This window comes from Miscanthus floridulus, chromosome 6 (assembly GCF_019320115.1).
Source record: "Miscanthus floridulus cultivar M001 chromosome 6, ASM1932011v1, whole genome shotgun sequence".
Taxonomy (NCBI): Eukaryota; Viridiplantae; Streptophyta; class Magnoliopsida; order Poales; family Poaceae; genus Miscanthus; species Miscanthus floridulus.
Window position 1 is genome coordinate 42,106,381 of NC_089585.1, and position 18,195 is coordinate 42,124,575.

Sequence of the window (18,195 nt, forward strand, 5' to 3'; positions counted from 1 at the left end):
CCTGAAGAAACCTACCCCAACGAGCAGGGATTTTCCGATCTTGTTCCCACCGAGGTAGCTGTTAGTTTCCTAAAATTTTTCAAGATTTTCCATCATATGCAATCTTTGGACGCATGCATAAAGCATTAAATATAAATAAAAAATAAAACTAATTACATAGTTTAGACAAAATTCACGAGATAAATCTTTTAAGCCTAATTAGACTTATGATTGAACAATAATTGTCAAATAACAACAAAGTGCTACAGTACTATTTCGTCAGAAAATTTCAGCCAACTAAGCCCCGAATGTGGCTAATCAACTGCACAGAACTAGTATGATGAAATCTCCATCCATCAGGCAACGGGGATGCAAACTAGAGTTATCCTCTGCCAAACTAAGCCGATCCGGGCAACAACGGTAAACAAATGGTATCTACATCCAACAAATCGGTGTGAAACAAAACGGCGGCGGCGGGAGTAGCCGCAGGATTGCAGGAACTCGCTACAAAATTGCTGGCCGTGTAGGCACAGCCGTACTAGACGGACTGAACAACATCAGCGCAAAATATTTACACAGCCACAGCACAGGAACACAGGGCCTCTCTCTACAGCAGCGTCTAGTGGTCAGACTCAAGCCATCTCCTCAGCTTGCAGAGTGCCTCCGGCGACAAGCTCTTGCAGCACCTGATCCTTCCAGCCTCTGAAGGCACAGCTGCGGTTGAGGCCCCCGCGAGGTCAGGGACAAAGCACACGATGATCACAGTGAGGTTGTCAAAGGTCTCGAGCCTCTTCGCCTCCATGGTGAGCTCCCGAGCACACCGCTCGGGGTCGTCGTGCCTCCGCAGCCCCTTGCGGACCAGTGCTCACCGCATGCTGGCTGCTCATCACGTCCCATATCCCGTCACAGCCGATGATGAGGAACTCATCGTCTTCCGTCAGGGTGGTCCAGTGGATCTCTGGCTCCGCGATGAGAGGCGACGGAGAGCCTTGGGGCAGTTTCATGTCCCAGTCCCCTAAAGCCCGGGTCACAGAGAGTACACCGTTGAGGTAGCCATCTTCAATGTATCCACCACACTCGATAACCCTTTGACGCTCCGCATCGTATGTCGGCCTGTGATCTTTTGACATTTCCACCGCTATTCCTTTCCTACACAGGACTGCGCGGCAATCCCCAACATTTGCTACTAACAATTGCCTGCAAGATAGGAACCAAATATTAGAATGGGTTACCACATCACAGCACGAAAACAACCATTAAGGTCTGTAGAGGCTTGGGTTCCATTTCTCAACTTACCTCCCAAGAACCAATGCTGTCAGCGCTGTGGTGCCAGAAGAACGGTTGATGACTGAATCATCAGCCAGAGCAAGGTCAGCCCGCAAGAAAGCTTTGCGGACTGACTCCTCAACCGATTCAGCAAATATTTCATCTTCTTGTGATGCTTGAGGGAAGTCAGCATCTTCAAAGAACAACCTCATTGCATGTGTTTTCATGTAGGCTGCTGCATCTGAACCCCCATGACCGTCAAACACCTAAATTAATGTTAAAAGAACAATCAATTCAATAGGGTTCAGAAATTCAGATTATAAATTTTATGATTATAATTAGCCTAACATCATTCACAGTACATACCCCATAGAAGGCGCTAGGCGCAGAGACCATCAACAGTGAGCCAAGATGACCAGAAAGATCATCAATTCTAATATGTTCGTCTTCCATGAACCGCCTAGGTCCAATATCAGCAAAGCTACCAGATCGAATGCTAGGGACAAATTGCAGTTGTTCTGCAGATACACTACTCCCAGCATTAGAAGCCCTCTTGAACTCCTGCATCAAGCACAAAACTGTTAGCTATGCTGGCGTCTTTGTAGTCACATATAATGTGATATAAACCTAGAATTTGCTTCTCTGATATGTTTAATTAACACAAAACACATCATGAAGTTTTGTTATGGTTCTAATTAAGAGCCATCAACTATGACGTATTGAATTGACCAAACAACTATTCTTTTTTGTTCTGCACGATAACAATCAATTGATTAAGTAGCACAACCAATTACAAAGACCAAGCCAGCAATGCGTCACAAGCTGGCAGAATCTCATATAACTTCAGCAACCAATTTAGGAGGCGGCTACACATTTCAAATATACAACTTATCAATATATATCCTACACAAATCGATATGAACAAACAGAAACAGCAACCAACAAATAAAAAAGGAAAGAAAGCCCTGCTCTAATTTAAGCAATTAATTCCTGCAATTCACCATATTATCAGTACTCAAGAAAACATAATCGAAATCAGAGCAATACTACACGAAATACAATTTCCTTCGGTGATCCAAGTAAAATTTGACCAAACCACAGCACTAATTAATAAACAGAAGAAAAAAAACCGAAACTTCTGCTTAGCTGAAATCGAAAACTCACCAGATCGGGCACCTCTACGGAAACCTCCACCACGGCCTTCGGCGACGTCGCTGGCTGCACCTGCCCAGGCGCCACGGCGACCACCTCCTCCATGACATCGACGCTCTTAACGACGCACCGGTGGAACGGCGGCTCCAGCAGCGGCACGACCTGATGCATGACCTCAGCCCCGGCTCCCATCTCCGCCTCTAATCCGCTCAACAAACCGATTTTCCCCCAAAAAAAAAAATCCTCCCAAAAATCCCTCGCTTTTTTTCCGCACCCTCGGACAACAAGAACTCCCGATCCGATTCCGACTCTCTTCTTGGCCTCAAAATTCCTCCACCCCAAACAGCTCGATCCGAACACCGGTCGACTAATCTCGACGAGAAGCGCGCAAATCTCCTAAAGGAGCGGCCTTTCGACAATCCGAGAGAAGGACGACCCGAACGAAACTCTCTCTCTCTCTCTCTGTTCTTGTTCTTACAGGAGACGCAACACACTGACCAGACCCGATCCGAACAGGAAAGAAATGGCGGAGAAGCAGAGAGGTGTTCGCTATTTATCCGCGCGTGAGGTAAGACGCGAGAGGACGGCGGCTGCCAGGTGGGCGACGCGGGTCTGTGACCGGCAGGTGGCCGTTGCGGGGCCGGAGCCTGGGTACCGTGCGCGGGCAGGAGTGCTGGGCTACCGCCACGCGTGCGCAGTGGGAGGCTGGTCGCTGACCTCGTTTTGGGTAGGGGCAGATTAAGCGATGATGCTTCAGGTTTCACACCTTTGGCGTGTGGGAAACGGAGACGGGAGCGCCTGTTTTGGTATCTGAATTTTACACGGATATATATTTGCGATTGCGATACAAGTGGACATTGTTTTTTTATAGTAGTTATAAAGTGTATCGCAATTCAGCTACCAATTATATATCGCTATGTGTCAATACCTAAATTTAGTCCTCTTGTCTCTAGTGATCCACGTTTTAGGTTTTAAAGCGAACCAATTTAACATACATTCAATTCAAATTGACGACAAGCAATACTTTTGCTACGTGAAATGGAACCAGCGTCCGGACGTCCATCCGCAGGAGGCCTCCGCTTCCCGTTCGAACGCATCGTGCCCACCGCGCTCACATAACACGGGCGTAACATACTGGAGCGTGCCCCGTCTCACCCGTATGTGGATGCGCGCCACGAAGACGTCTGCCTCCCTCAGGCGTCCGGACGGTGACCCACGGCAGCGTCTCCAGCAACAGTAGTAGGCGGCTGCGGCGCAGGCCGCTATCCCCTGGCCACTGGGGCTATTGCAACATGTGCTCCCCCAGATCTACTTAATTTTGAAACATTGAGTTGAAACACTTGCAACATATATATGATCGAAAACAGATGAAATACTTGAAACATGCGTGTATAGCCATAGCAACATACGCAACATCTAGATGAAAAACACTTGCAACATACGTATAAAACACCTGAAAACACTTAAAACATGCACTAACTTGAAACATGCAACATCTAGATATACTTCTGCAACATGCCGATGAAACACTTGAAATATACGTCCGAAAAACAACTGAAACACGTGAAACATAAGCTTGCAACAAGCGTATATTATCATTGCAACATATGCAACATCCCAGGATCTACTTTTGCAACATCCAGATGAAACGCTTGAAACATGAGTCTGAAACACCTAAAACACTTGAAACACAGCGTCGCCATCCTATCTGGTGGGAAACTGCGGTAGCCAGCAAGCTCGTTGTCCCTCCTCCCTTAACCTCCGCCGCCCCTAAAGCCCCTCCTCATTCTCCTCCTCCTCCTCCTTACTCTCGTACTGAAGGCGAGTACCACGCGATCACCACGAGCCTCACCAGCGGCGCCCGCGCTCATGGCCTAGCCAAAAACTGCACCCACGAGGAGGGGCACCGGGCGTACAGTGGAAGGTGGCGCCGGGTCGGAAAGACACGCGGGACATTGCAGGCGTGAGCGCGAAGCTTGCGGTGACTGCTGACCATGACCGGCGGTGGTCAGACATAGGCACGACAGCCGGCCTTATCTGCTTCGAAACGAACAAGTGGAGTGGAGAGATGACTCTAAGTGGGGGAACAAGTGGAGTGGAGAGATGACTCTAAGTGGGGAGTGGGAGAGATATTTTTGAGAGAGCAGGGGTTGTTGGACCGGTAGTGTGCAGGCCCAAAAAGTGCGACATCCGAATGGATGGACACATGAGGAGAGGATTGCCGTATAAAAAATATTATTTTTATGGAGACTATATAGGAGTCTAAAACTAATTAATGTGCTCAACTGAGCTTCTTGCGTGTGGCTTCGGGAGCGATAAGAAAGCACAGCCAAACGGGGCTATGTTTGTAACGAAAAATTTCAAGTGCAACCATAACTTTGAAGATTGACTAAGGTCCCATTTGGATAGCTACAACTTATAAAAACTGCTTAAAAAGTTCTAGCTGATCAAAATAGTTTAACTTAGATCCTGTTTAGCACATCTTCACCACCAGCTTCATGAGTTGTTCCAAGTTTTTTTTTTGCCAAACATGTCTTTTAAAAATAGCTTCACTCATGAAACTCCTTAAATTAATCATGCTCTCACATGAAAATGGGATAAGATAAAGTTGAAAATAGTAGTTTTTTCACATCCTCATCTCACGCTGGTGGGTCCCAGCATGCAACAAAAGTGGTAGGAGTGAAATCAGTAATACTGTTTTCATAATTCATCAAAACATGAAAGTCGTTATTTTATGATTTCATCACATTTTTATCTTTTTCATTAGTTATTTTGATTAAAACTCAAAGACCATGAATCGTCCATTTTTTGTTTTCCTATTTATAGTACTGTGTTTGACTGTTTTCACCCATACTACAAAGTAGAGAAGGATAGTAGGTTGGCATCTCAATATATATGGCCCGTTCGGTTTACCTCATATCCGTTTTGTTCGGCTTATTTTTTTAGCCGGAACAGTGTTTTTCTCCCACAACATTTTAGCTAGAACAGTGTTTTTCAGTCAAGTTTCAGCAACCGAACGAGGCCATAGACTCATGTAGCCTTGGGGTTCAAGATCAACGGTCCAAAGAAACTCTTGTGATTGTAAAATGAAATAAAGCTCAACTATGATGTAAAATGAAACTCTTGTAATTTCAGAAACTGAAATATATACAGGTGGCAACCAGAGTGAAACTCAAAGAGAGGAAACTGTGATCCGATGCAATGCAACAAGATTCACGCGCGACTTGCCATCGTGGAACTTCCGACTGGCCTGCTATTCCTACATGAGAGACGCAGGGAGAAAGAGAGAAACGCCGCTGACGCTGAGCTGACCCAACAGACAACGTGATCTGTGGCTGGCAATTGACGTTGGCGAAGCCGTCATTGGAGCTGGAGAGCCGGAAGCGGGAAAAAGGAGGTCAAAGTGGCAAGTGGCCCAGCTGCCTGTGGCGGGGGAACAGCGCGTGGCCACCACGCCACCGGCCCGCGACGCCGCCGCCTTTTGGTTTGGCCCGTGGGGAAAAAGTCAGCGCGGGGGCAGCACGAAGCAGGCAGCGTTCCCGTGGCTTCCCGCGGGTTCCCGAGCGAATCGAGCGGCGGGGCATCGGGCAAGGCAGGGCGAATTCCGCGTTGCCTTCCTTCCCGGGGTCCCGTTAGTTTAGCCCACCGCGACGCGACTGCCAAGCAGAGGGGGCGGGTCGTTTCTCGTTGGTCACCGCCGCGGGCGTGAACCGTGACGCCTACAGTACGTGCGGCACCCGCTGCTGCCCACCGAAAAAAGCATCAGGCATCCAGCCGGCCGCGCGGTCCATCGGCAGCGGCGCACCGTCCTGCGCGGCTGCGCTATACCTCTCGCTACAAGCCTGCAGCAACAACTACAACATCCTCGCCTGGCACCAAAAAAAAAACATCCTCGCCTGGTCCACCTCACGAAGGTGCGATCCAAAGTACTAGTTCGCGGGCAGTGTACGCAGACTTTGCAGGATGCCTAGCCTAGCCACGTGTCTAGAACCTGACGACCTCCTCGTTGCACCTTTCGTTTTGGGCTGCCAGATTTTATTCATTCATGCTTGCCAGGTCCAGGTGTCTTCTGGTTTCCGGGGACACGCGTACGGCGTACGTGCTCCTTGCACAACGCGCCCATTCGCTGGACAAGCACACTCAAGTTTCAAGAAATCAACCAATTTTATGTTTGTTTAAATCTAAAATAATCATGAAATATATTTTTTATAATAATTACCTTTGGAGACTAAATGTCGATAGTATTCTTTTATAGATTTGATCAAAATTGAAATCGGAAATTATCTGGTGAGGGCGTCCGTCAAGGCATATCCGTCCGGACAGCCCATTCTCGGGCCTACGTAGCCATCGGCATAGATGGCCATTCGGGCCGCCCGGGGCGGGCCCGGTGGTCACAGGCCGGCACGGCCTGTCAGGTGCATCGGGCCGTGCCGCACCAACGGCCCAAGCACAGCCCTAAAGGCCTCGTGCCATGCCGTGCCGGCCTAATGGGCCAACTGGCCCAGCGTGCCTGAGCCGGCCCAGGCTGTGAGCTACTATGCCGCGCGCCGCCAGGTGCTGGTCGTCGAACGCGGAAGAGGGCGAAGCCGCCGTGGAGGAGCTGTTGCACCGCCGTTAGGCACTTGCCGTCGAGCGCAGAGGAGGAGAAAAAAGCGAGGAAGAGAGAGGGAGGTTTGGGCGGAGTCGTATGAGAGCGAGGAGGTCAGGGTTGCGAGCCCCTCGTCGCTGCTGCCTGGTGGGAGTCAAAGATGGGAGTCGAAGGAGAAAGGAGCGGTATTTGTGAGATGCAGAGCGCGTGCATGGGAGTAGCGGCTGTCGACTGAGGATGGGAATTGGGAATTGAGTTAGGGTTTCTGATTCATATATATATGAGATGCAGATGTCGGGCTGGGGCCGGCACACTGTGCCGAGGGTGAGGCCCAAGCACGGCCCTAGGGGCGGGCCGGGCCAGCCCGAGCCCGTCAGCCACCGTGCCGTGCTGTGCCTGGGCGGGGCCAAAACACCGGGCTGTTGGCGGGCCATCAAGCCTCAGGCCATATGGCCAAGTATAGCTATCAGGCCCAATAGGCCTGCTCCGCTCCACCTTAAGTGTTTCACGGTTTCTCGAAAAGACAACGATATTTCCTTTTCCTACTGACGCATGCGACCGCCGCTGGCGCATCCACCGCGTCGCTCGTGCGCGCCACTCGCCTTGTCCAGCCACCGCAACCATCTCCAGCGTGGGTGCGCTGCACCCGGCCACCATCCTGCGCTCCTCTGCGCCCCCATCCACCTCACGCCACCGCAGCCATGGTGTGCATAGCGACCGGTCGAAGACACCGTGCCAGGAAGAGGAGGCTTGTGCCTACGCCTAGGTGTACGCTGGGCAGCTCTCGACGTCCCCCTAACCCGAGCTTGCTGGCTACCGCAGTTGCCTACTAGGTAGGCCGTGGTCACCGACGATGCTGTGTTTCAAGTGTTTCAGGCATTTTAGATATATATTTTAAGTGTTTTTATCTGGATGTTGCAAAAGTAGATATGAAATGTTGCATATGTTGCAATGATAATATATGCATGTTGCAAACCTATGTTTTAAGTATTTCATGTGTTTTCCGATGTATATTTCAAGTGTTCCATTTGAATATTGCATATGTTGCTATGGCTCTAGCCGCGTGTTTCAAGTGTTTCATATGCTTCATACTTATTGTTGGGGACGAATACTAGGGTACTCGAAGAGGAGGAGCTAATGGTCATTGTCGATGTTTGACCACCGATAGCCTACCACGGGGGTACCCGGGGCAATATGTTCGGGCTCTAGCGTATGCTGAACTCGATGGTTAACGTAAGAGACAGTCGATTTATCCTGGTTCAGGCCCTCGATCGTAGATTGAGTAATATCCCTACGTCTAGTCGGCGTTAGCCTTTGCGTTGGATTGATTATGAAGTGTTGTGTTGTACAATTGCTCTGTTGAACCCCCGATCTAAGGAGCCCTGCCCTCCTTTATATAGTCAGGAGGTCAGAGTCCTAGTCGGTTTACAATGAGAGTTCCTAGTAGGATTACAGAGTAATACTACTACTAAGATTACAGGAGGAGGGTCCTAATTGGACTAGGTCTTCTTCCTTTCTTGCGGGGTATCCTGTGGGTCCATACCGACAAGCCCCCGAGCACTTCATGGTTGAGTTCTGGAAGCCCATTTTGTTCCTTCAGGTCTTGTCGAGTAGGAACAAGCATCGTCCGAGTGCTTTCTTGAGTGAAACCATGTAGCGCTTCTTGAGATCTTCAAGTGGTGCATGCTTTTTGAAGGAAAAATACATCCATCTGGGTGTAGCCCCTGAGCCTCTTGCTGTTTGGAACAAGGAGCTGGAGGGTCTTGTCTTAAAAAAGTCTTCTTGGTGACATGCGCTTTTTTTGAAAAAAGTGCACTTACTGAGTGTAGCCCCTGAGCCTCTTGCTATTTAGAACAAGGAGCTGGAGGGTCTTGAATCTGAGTTGTTTGATAGAACCGTATACCTCTCCTTTTGCAGCCCCTGAGCATATATCCAGGTTATTTTGTTCAGGAAGAACTCAGAAGTAGTGTTTTGGCATTTTCTCTGGTAGTCTGCTGTTGTCAGATGTAGTTGTATGGTGGTGGTTGAGTTTGAATGCCTTTTGTTCACGAGTTGTACTGTATCGGTATATTCTTCCGAATATGCTTGTCCTCGAGTACTGTTCCCTCTCGCCTGAGTCTTCCATTATTGAGTCCTGTCTTTTTGTTGTGTCCTTTGTTAGTCTTATTTTGTTGGTACTCCTAGTCCATGTGCGTCGCTCCTTTGGTCTATAAATACCCTCCCGGAGTGCTTGCTTTCATTCATTGAACATTCTGTTGAAGCTTTTATGATCACTAATCATGGTAGTTTGTGAAGTAGAGCAGCCCCTAGGCCGGTTCCATAGTTCCTGTGTACCTTGTTGTAGTTGGAGGAGGTCTTGTGATAGGGATTAGAGGTAGGCTAATCCCGCGGCAACAATGTACTAGGATGTGCGTGGCGGTAGTTGGAGGAGGTCTTGTGATGTGGACTTTGTTCCTTCATCTGGCAATTCTAGGTTGATCTTCGTCGCCTGTCTTGAGACTGTCCGGTGCAGATCAACACCATATCCAGCATCACATCGGTCTTGGGTAGACAGATGCCTGCCGGCCTTCTCTGCTCCATGTTGTCCTGCCGTGCTGCTGATTTCCGCCTTGGATGCACTACGTCAGTCCTTTGAAGAAAATAGTGTATCCGATGGCGGTTTGTCCTTCCGAGTAGCAATTTGGGGCACGTAGTCGTTCCAGAGCCCAGCCGTGTCCGTGTTCTTCTTTGCTACTTTGCTTTTCGTGGTACTGAGTACGTTGGGTCTTGTAAGACTTGTAATCTTCTATTTTTGAAGTCACTTGTAATGGAAAGAATCTTTGTCTTCTGAGTTGTTATTTACTTTTCTGCTGTAGTTCCAGTTCCTCATGATATTCTCGAGTTTTTTTCGTAAGAACCGAGTTCTTATGTTCCTTGTGAAGTTGCCTTTCTTTTCTTTTTTGTTGACGGGTTGTTCTTGCAGTTATCTGATAACTCCGTAGCATCGCTGGATGGATAAGTCTAAAATCTGCCCGTTGAATCGTACCGTTGTGTGGATTTGTGCCCTCCGTCATTTTAGCTGTGTCGGTAAATAGACCGTTGCGTTCTCACATGGTGCTTTAACGGGCCTGGTGGGCCATTTTTAACGCTGTAAAATTTATTTAAAGACCCTTCGTCTTCTTTTTCTTTACTGCCTTCAAACCCTAGCTCTCAGTCATCCGCCGTCGCCATTGCCGCTGCCGTCTTTAGCGCCGCTGTCAAGTCTTTCTCTTCCCCAAGTCACTTTTTTCCTTTGTTAGTATATGGGTAAGAAGAAAGCCGCAAGCAAGTCCCAATCTTCCTTCATGGATGAGGAATCTTCACTCCTCGTGATTGAGAATCAAGAATTTGTTGCCATGAGGGCCGCCCAGAAGTCTTGGTCGACTCCGACGACCACCGAGGAGCAGCTCCGTGAGCTTGTCAGTGACGGTTTGATCCAGAGCAAGGCCATTGCTGAATGGAGAGTTCCAGGCGAGCATTGGGTCCCTGTCCTAGGTCCTGGTGAGATTGTCCTTTTTGTCTCTTTCATTTGTGCTGGACTCTGCCTTCCTGCCTCTGCTTTTCTTCATCAGTTTCTCAGCTACTTTGGGATTTGCTTGAACCATCTTGCTCCTAATGCAGTCCTTCACCTTTCTATCTTTGTTCATCTTTGTGAAGCTTTCCTCAGAATTCCCCCTTCTCTTTCTCTGTTCCGTTACTTCTTTCGCCTGAAACCCCAACCCCACCGTGAAGAAACCAGTGTTCTTGGTGGTTGTGGGATTCAATTTCGCCAGGGTCTTAAGAGCAAGTTCTTTGACTATGACCTGGTTGATTCTGTAAGGGATTGGCATGCCGACTGGTTTTATGTCGCCAATCTGATCCCTTCCCTGCTGTCCACTCTGGATCTGGTCCCATGGTTAATGACCGATGGGATAAGAACCCTGTGTCGCCCACTGAGGTCCAGGCAATCCAGCCACTCCTTAATAGGATTAGTATGCTAAAACAGCAGGGTTTAACCGGTTTCGGTATTGTTTCGAGTTTTCTTCGTCGCCGAGTTTAGCCTTTGAAGAAGCGAGAGCACCTTGGCTTCGAGTACTCGGGTGTTGAGGATCCTTCTCGCATGGTCCCAGCTCTTGAGCTGACTAATGAGGAGGTACTCGAGCGTCTCTAGAAGATGCTGAAGGGAGCAAGTGTTGTCCCGCCTACCATCTCTGAGTTCTCCGCCAACAACCCGCCTCCAGCTGTAAGTTATTTTCTCCTTGTTTGGGTACTTTATGTATTCTTGCTGTATCTTTCTTTGTTTAACTTTTCCTTGTCTTGTTGTCTTATTCTTTTTCGTATGAATTTGGGCGCAACTTTGTTGACCCGATCCCTTCTCTTGCTGTTCCTCCTGTCGTGGCGAAAACCGGGAAGGAACTCACCGTAGCTTCTACAACCAGTAAGTCCCCAATCTCCATAACGTTTCCTGAAGTTTCTTCTGGATTTGTTGATGTATATGAAGAATATGTTCCTCGTCTAGTCCCCCGCGGTCCTCGTAGTGTCTCAAAGAGGGGGCGAACGGATGGGTCTTCATCTGGCCTGCCTGCTTCCAAGAAATCTCGCAAGCCAAGTACTCCTCCAGGTACTCTAGTTGTAGCTAGCATGCTCTTAGGTGAGCATATTTATACTCTTTGTCCCTTTGTTTTCTTGTTATTGTCTTGAACCGAGTGCTTTTATTCTTTTTTCAGCGGGTGCCTTGGTGGCCTTGGTCGAGACCGAGGGGGAAGAGGATGATGAAGTACCCCTTATCATGCGGCGGTGAGTTGTTTTCATATTCCCCTTCTATTGAATTTGTCCTCTTTGTTTTGACTTTTAGTCTTGATCTTTTTTGAAGTAACCAGACGTCGGGTACAAGTTCTTCTGAGGCTCCCGCGCCGGCTTCTTCTGAAGTCTAGTGTTGAGTTCCTTGGTGTTGAGCTCTCCCGCACCTCCGATGCCGAGTTCTACTGTGGCTCTGGCCCCGGCTTCTTCTGTGGCTCTAGTACCGGCTATACCGCTCTTGTCGCCAAGTGGCGGGGACGTTTTTTCCACCGTGGTCCCCCCTGTGAGGTCTTCTTTTGGCTTTGCGAGGAAGAAGGTGGCCGGGTGAGTAGATTCTAGCTCCATCCTTTTGCTTCTGTTCTCCTTTTTCCTGGTTCTCATCGGTGATTTCTTTTATCAAATTTTAGTCCTCCACCTTCTCTCGCTTCTTCATCGACTTCTTCTCAGCCCTCCACCGTGCCACCAAGTACCGAGCTTCAGCATTCGTAGCGTACTGTTGGTGAAGTGGCTGGCAATGGCGCTGCTGTAGACTTGGTCGCCCCGGAGGTGACCATGGCCATTGCGTCGGGTCCTTCTGAGGGATTGACCTCGGCTTCCCGAGAGGTCGCTCTGGTTATCCCTTCTTCACCTCGGCCGGGCTCTCCTTCTCCTTCTCTTGCTTCTGGCGGTCCTCCTTTTGCCGATAATGTGGTGCAGTAGTTTGATGCCACTCATCGGCTATCGGAATTAACTGCTTCCTGGGGAGACTTGTCATCCCTTGCGACTTCTTTTAGAGAAAAGCTCTAGGTAAGCTTTTTCATCGTTCCTTCTTTGGATGTTTGCTTTTCTTTGGTCCTTATTCTTTGTTCTTCTTTGTATCTTTTTGCTCAGTCCTTCTCTCATGATCACATCGGCTTCTTTTTCTCATCTAAAAACGAGAAAAAATTATCTTCAGAAGTGAGCACCCTGAAAGCTAATCTTGATCTCCTCCGAGCTAAGCTGGAGGCTGAGCGTCAAACGCATCAGAATGAAGAAAAATCCCTTCGTGCCTGAGTTGTTGAGACTGAGAAGCAGAGGGATGCTGCTCTTTAGGAGGCCCAAAAGAACTCGGAGGTCGTGAAAGGCTTTGAGGCCGTGAAGAAAGAGTGCAATGGTATTGAGGGTTATTTTTGTTTCTTTTTGTATTCAAACTTGTGCGGTAGTTCAAGGGAGTCCCAAAGGTAATTGGTAGAGTGATTTATCCAAGTGGCATTGCTGCCTTGCTGGGTACTATGCCATAAAAAGGTGTGCTTGTTGGTGTGATCATCCCAGCGAGTTATAGTCCCATCTTCCTTAGAGTTTTTGAAAAGATGATGTTGAGTCCTGCTCCTCTGTCAATTAGTACTTTCATGATAGTCATGTCGGCAATGGTTGGATCTAGAACCAATGGATAATGGCCTGCGTTTCCTACGCTGGTCCACTGGTCTTCTCTTAAGAATTGGATTGGGTATTCTGACCAGTTGAGATATCTTGGAGTAGCGGGTTCTGCGGCCATAATTGTTCGTAGCGCTAGCTTTTCCTAATGTTTGCTTCTGGAGTTTGGAATCCCAGCAAAGATTACCGCTACTGTCCCTCTGGATTTTTGGAATCCCTTGTCATCATGGTTGTCTTCTTCTTTTTTCTGATTGTCTTCTTTATTGTTTCCCTTGCTATCTTTTCTAGTGTACCTTTCGTTGAAGGTGTAGCAATTTCCGATGGTGTGCCTCCTATTAGGGTGCAAAGGGCAATGCATGTTCTCGATGTCGTCATATCTTCTAGGCTTGGTAAATTTCTTTGATTTGTTAGCCATTGCTACTGTGTTGTCTGGACCTCGCTTTCTCTCCTGATGCCTGTTGTTTTGAGGATTTTGCCTATCCGGGTTGTCTCTGTTGTTCCTTTCTGGGAATCTTTCCTTTGTTTTTTCTTCCATAGTAATCATCTTTTCTACTGTTTTTCTGAATTCTTCGTTATTTCTTGGGTTTTCTTTGCAGAAGTCTTGGAATTGCCACCTAGCCACGATTCCGTGAGAGAAGGCTTCGATTACTTCTCGTTGTGTGATGTCATGTACTTGAGCTCATAGTTCGCCAAATCGTCGATAGTAATTTCTGAGACTTTCACCTCCTTTCTGCTTGAGTCCTTTTAATTATGCATGGGTGATTGGATGTGTAATAATTCCCGCAAAATTTTCACAGAAAGCTCTTTGTAAGTCTTCCCAATTTCTGATTGATCTGGGATTTAATTTGTCAAACCATTGAAGCGGCATGGTTTCTAGGGCCATGGGGAAGAACAAGGTTTTGATGTCATTGTCTCCTCCGGCTAGTTTAATCGATTGTGAGTAAATCCTGAGCCAATGCTTAGGTTCGGTCTTGCCATCGTACTTGGAGTGGTTGGACGACTTGAATTTGTGAGGTAGTCGAATCAACGCAAGTATGTTTGCAAAATAGGGAAATCTATCGTGTGTTCTGGCTTCTGTATATTCTGATTCTGCACCCCCTTCTTGCCAGCTGTCGTCTTGGTAAGAGTAGTTTTGTGTGGCCGTCCGAGTAGGTGCTCTGCTCCTGTCCTTTCTTGGTTGTTCGACTCGGTTATTTTGACTGTGATTTCTTCGGCTTCCTCCGTTGTGACTTCCACTTGGTCCTAGTCTTTCGAAAGCAGACTTTCTTTGATTTTAGTCTTCTTTTTCATAAGATGTTGCCTTTCCGTCATTCGTTTTAAAGATTGTTGATCAGAGGAAATCTCAAAGCTATTCTTGTTTCTCATTGGGGTGTGAGGTCGCCCTGAGTTCTTCTAGTGCTTCTCGGATCTTATCGTAGGGAGTACTCGCTGCTCGTCCTTCTTCGATTTCTCGTTCTGATTTTCTTCTATTGTACTCGGCTAGGTCTGATTCATATTTGTTCCAAGTGTCTTTCCACTGTTTTGCACGGCGTTGCCGTCCTTGTTTCAATTTGTTCTTTCTTTCTCTTGCTTGCTTCTGGCTCTTAGTCTCACCATCGTATCCCTGGATAAATGGTGATATATTGGACTCAGATTCATCTGAAGACCTTACGTCGAGTGCTTCTAGGGGGATCAATGGTGATCGAGGACAGCGAATCATGAGTACTTCTCTAGCGTGAGTTGTTTCGTCATCATTGTTGATTTCTATACTGGCAGAGCTGTTGATGACTTCAGTAGAGGTTTCAAAGTCATAGATGGAATCTCCTTCTTGGTAGGGTAGAATTACTGTTGCTGTGTTGTTGACTAGTTGGGCGTCGTCATCCTCAGGAACGGTATTTGGCTAGTGAATGATGTAGTCCTGAGATGTTATGGTTAAAACGAGACCTTCCTGGGCTCCCTTCAGTGGCATTCTAAGCATAGAATAAGTGGATCCTTCGTGCCATGTCTGATAGGATGTTGCCATGCTGTAGAGTCCAAACGGAAAAAGATCCGACTTCTTTGAAGTATTCTGGGTGTGCTCCGAGTAGTACTCCTGACAGGTTGGCATCATGTCTTGGGGCTTTGTTAGAAAAGAACTCGGTCTTCCGAAAGAACTCGGATAAGACTTCATTTTGGAAGCGGAACTTGAGTTTGAATCGGATATGTGATCTTGCGAGAACTTAGTCGAATTGAGCTGTGTGAATCTTCTGGCGAGCTGATCTGTCGTTATCGTCGAAATAGGATGATCCTGATGATGATCTGATTCTTCAAGGAGACGTCCTTGGAGCTTGCCATCGTTGCCTGCCTTGCAGATCCATGAACCAAAGACGAAGATTGATCCCTTCGAGAAGATCATTTTGTCGAGGTCCATCGAGCTCTCGGATGCAAAGTCGTCGAAAGCCCCTACCTAGCACGCTAGCTGTCGATGTTTAACCACCGATAGCCTACCACGGGGGTACCCGGGGCAGTATGTTCGGGCTTTGGCATATGCTGAACTTGATGGTTAACGCAAGAGATAGTCGATTTATCCTGGTTTAGGCCCTCGATCGTAGATCGAGTAATAGCCATACGTCCAGTCGGCGTTAACCTTTGCGTTGGATTAATTATGAAGTGTTGTCTTGTACAATTGCTCTGTTGAACCCCCGATCTAAGGAGCCCTGCCCTCCTTTATATAGTCAGGAGGTCAGAGTCCTAGTCGGTTTATAATGAGAGTTCCTAGTAGGATTACAGAGTAATACTACTACTAAGATTACAGGAGGAGAGTCCTAATTGGACTAGGTCTTCTTTCTTCCTTGCGGGGTATCCTGTGGGTCCGTACCGACAGTCATCAACATTGATTCAACCGAGCAGTCAAGAGCGCGCCTACAGCTCCAATCGACCCCTAGGTGTGTGGGCGCCACCTCGCCCAACCCCGAGGCCACGATCTCCGCCTCGCCCGACACCGAGGCCACAGGCTCCGCCTCGTCCGACCCCAAGACCGTGGGCTCCGCCTCGCTAGACCCCTTGGGTGTGGGCTCCGTCTCGCCCAACGGGGACCCATACTGCCGCCAACCACTACAGGTCCAAGCGTATGGCCCTGGATCAAAACTCTGACACCAAGGAAGAGACCGACATGTCCCGATGTAACCCGTGGCCACGACGGGCCATATCTAAGAATTCATATCAAGAACAGTGTTGGACGTACTGTGTTGTTCTGCCTAACCCTCGTACGAACACTGACAGGCGTGTCAGTTCACCACGATGTCCACCAGGACAGAGTGGAGCTCTATGACTGGCGGATGATGCCTATGCATGGCGCCAGTGACGGACGGGACCGCGACGTGGAGCCGTCCCTGTTGACATCTATAGGGTCGGCGGGACCCTCATGAAGGAGAAGAAGCACCCGACGATCCTAGAGGCCTTCCTCTCTCTCGTTCTTCTCCTTTTCCTCCGCTATAACCCGTACTTTCCCTTGGCCTATAAAAGAGAAAGCAGGGCACCTCATGAAGGGGGTCCCGAACCGACCGACCCATCAAGATCCGATATAGATCCGCACAAGAGCACGACACGAACGCACAGCCGAGCAGCGATCGAGCTCTCAGCACCCACTCACTCTTTTTCACTAGAGACTTGGGATCATTTCCCTCTCTCGCTCGTTTGTAACCCCTACTACAAACTTTCAGTGCTAGTAACACGAGCAGCAGCGACGAACTGAACGTAGGGGCTTTCTGTCTGAACCAGTATAAACCTCGTGTCCTCTAAGCACACTATCCGAGCCAGACGCGCAATACTAGAAATTTACTCGTCGGTGGTAACTCGAAACACCGACATTTATGTTGCAAGTGTTTTCATTTGGATGTTGCAAAAGTAGATATAGATGTTTGCATATGTTGCTATGCATGTACACGCATGTTTCAAGCGTAGGTTTCAAGTATTTCATCTGTTTCATATATATGTTGCAAATGTTTCACTTGGATGTTTCAAAAGTAAATCGAGGTGTTGCATGGTGCAGGTGGCTGGCGGACAGCGGTTGCGCAACTGCCTGTTGCTACTGCTGGGCGCAGTCGTGGGTCAACTCACGTGGGTTCCCCATGCGGGCAAGGTCCTATGACGGACACGGGCACTGGTGCTGGGCAGGATGCAGACACGGGGTGTGGGGCGGGATGCGGACGTGGGGCGTGGGACGGGATGCGGGCGGGGGAGCTGCGCCTTGACACGACATCCCGTCCGGACGTCCGGGCGCTAGCCCTTCCAAATTGAAATTGGTGAAGTTCTTAAAAAAACAAGAAGTGTGTTTTTTTTGAAGCAGAGCGAGTAAGTACTCGCTAAAAATCACGTTTCACTTATCATACTATTCCATGTAACCAATAATAATTTAGTTTGATTATTATTTCTTAAAAAATCTTAGTTTCTAAGAAGTAAAAGAATCTTAAATTTGATTAAATATATAGAAAACTAATATTAATGATGTGTAATAAATTATAAAAAATAATTGTGACATATATTTTTATAATAAAAATATATGAATACAAATTTAGTTGAGTTTTAAAATTGGTTGACTTTTTGAAAATCAAGATTTTTAATTCTTTTATTAGGTACGGAGGGAGTAGTAGTGTAGTACCTCCACCGCCGTGATCATACGTGGACATGACCGCACGAATCCTAGCACCTTGCAGTCTTTGCATACCAGATATCAATAACAGGCAGGTACTAACCTACTACTATGTCTACTGTACCAAACACCACCCATATACACGATTGTACGCATTCAAAGCATTTTCAGCAGCTCCCCTATCTCCAATATAATTATCTTATCGGGGGAGTTGAACCAAATTTCTTACTCCAGATCTCCTTTCTCATCCTTTTTATGGTGGTCACTGATGTTTCACCCTAACTCATCCCGTGCCTGTTTAGTTACCAAAATTATATAAAATTTTTCTCTCGTTACATCGAATCTTTGGACGCATGCATGAAGCATTAAATATAAATAAAAAATAAAATTAATTACACAGTTTAGACGAAAT

The 18,195-nt window shown here is 47.7% G+C and overlaps 1 pseudogene; it reads right to left on the reverse strand.

Annotated features, from left to right (window-relative positions):
- Positions 1–317: 317 nt before the first annotated feature.
- Positions 318–2,936, reverse strand: LOC136458147 (probable protein phosphatase 2C 2; annotated as a pseudogene).
- Positions 2,937–18,195: the final 15,259 nt, after the last annotated feature.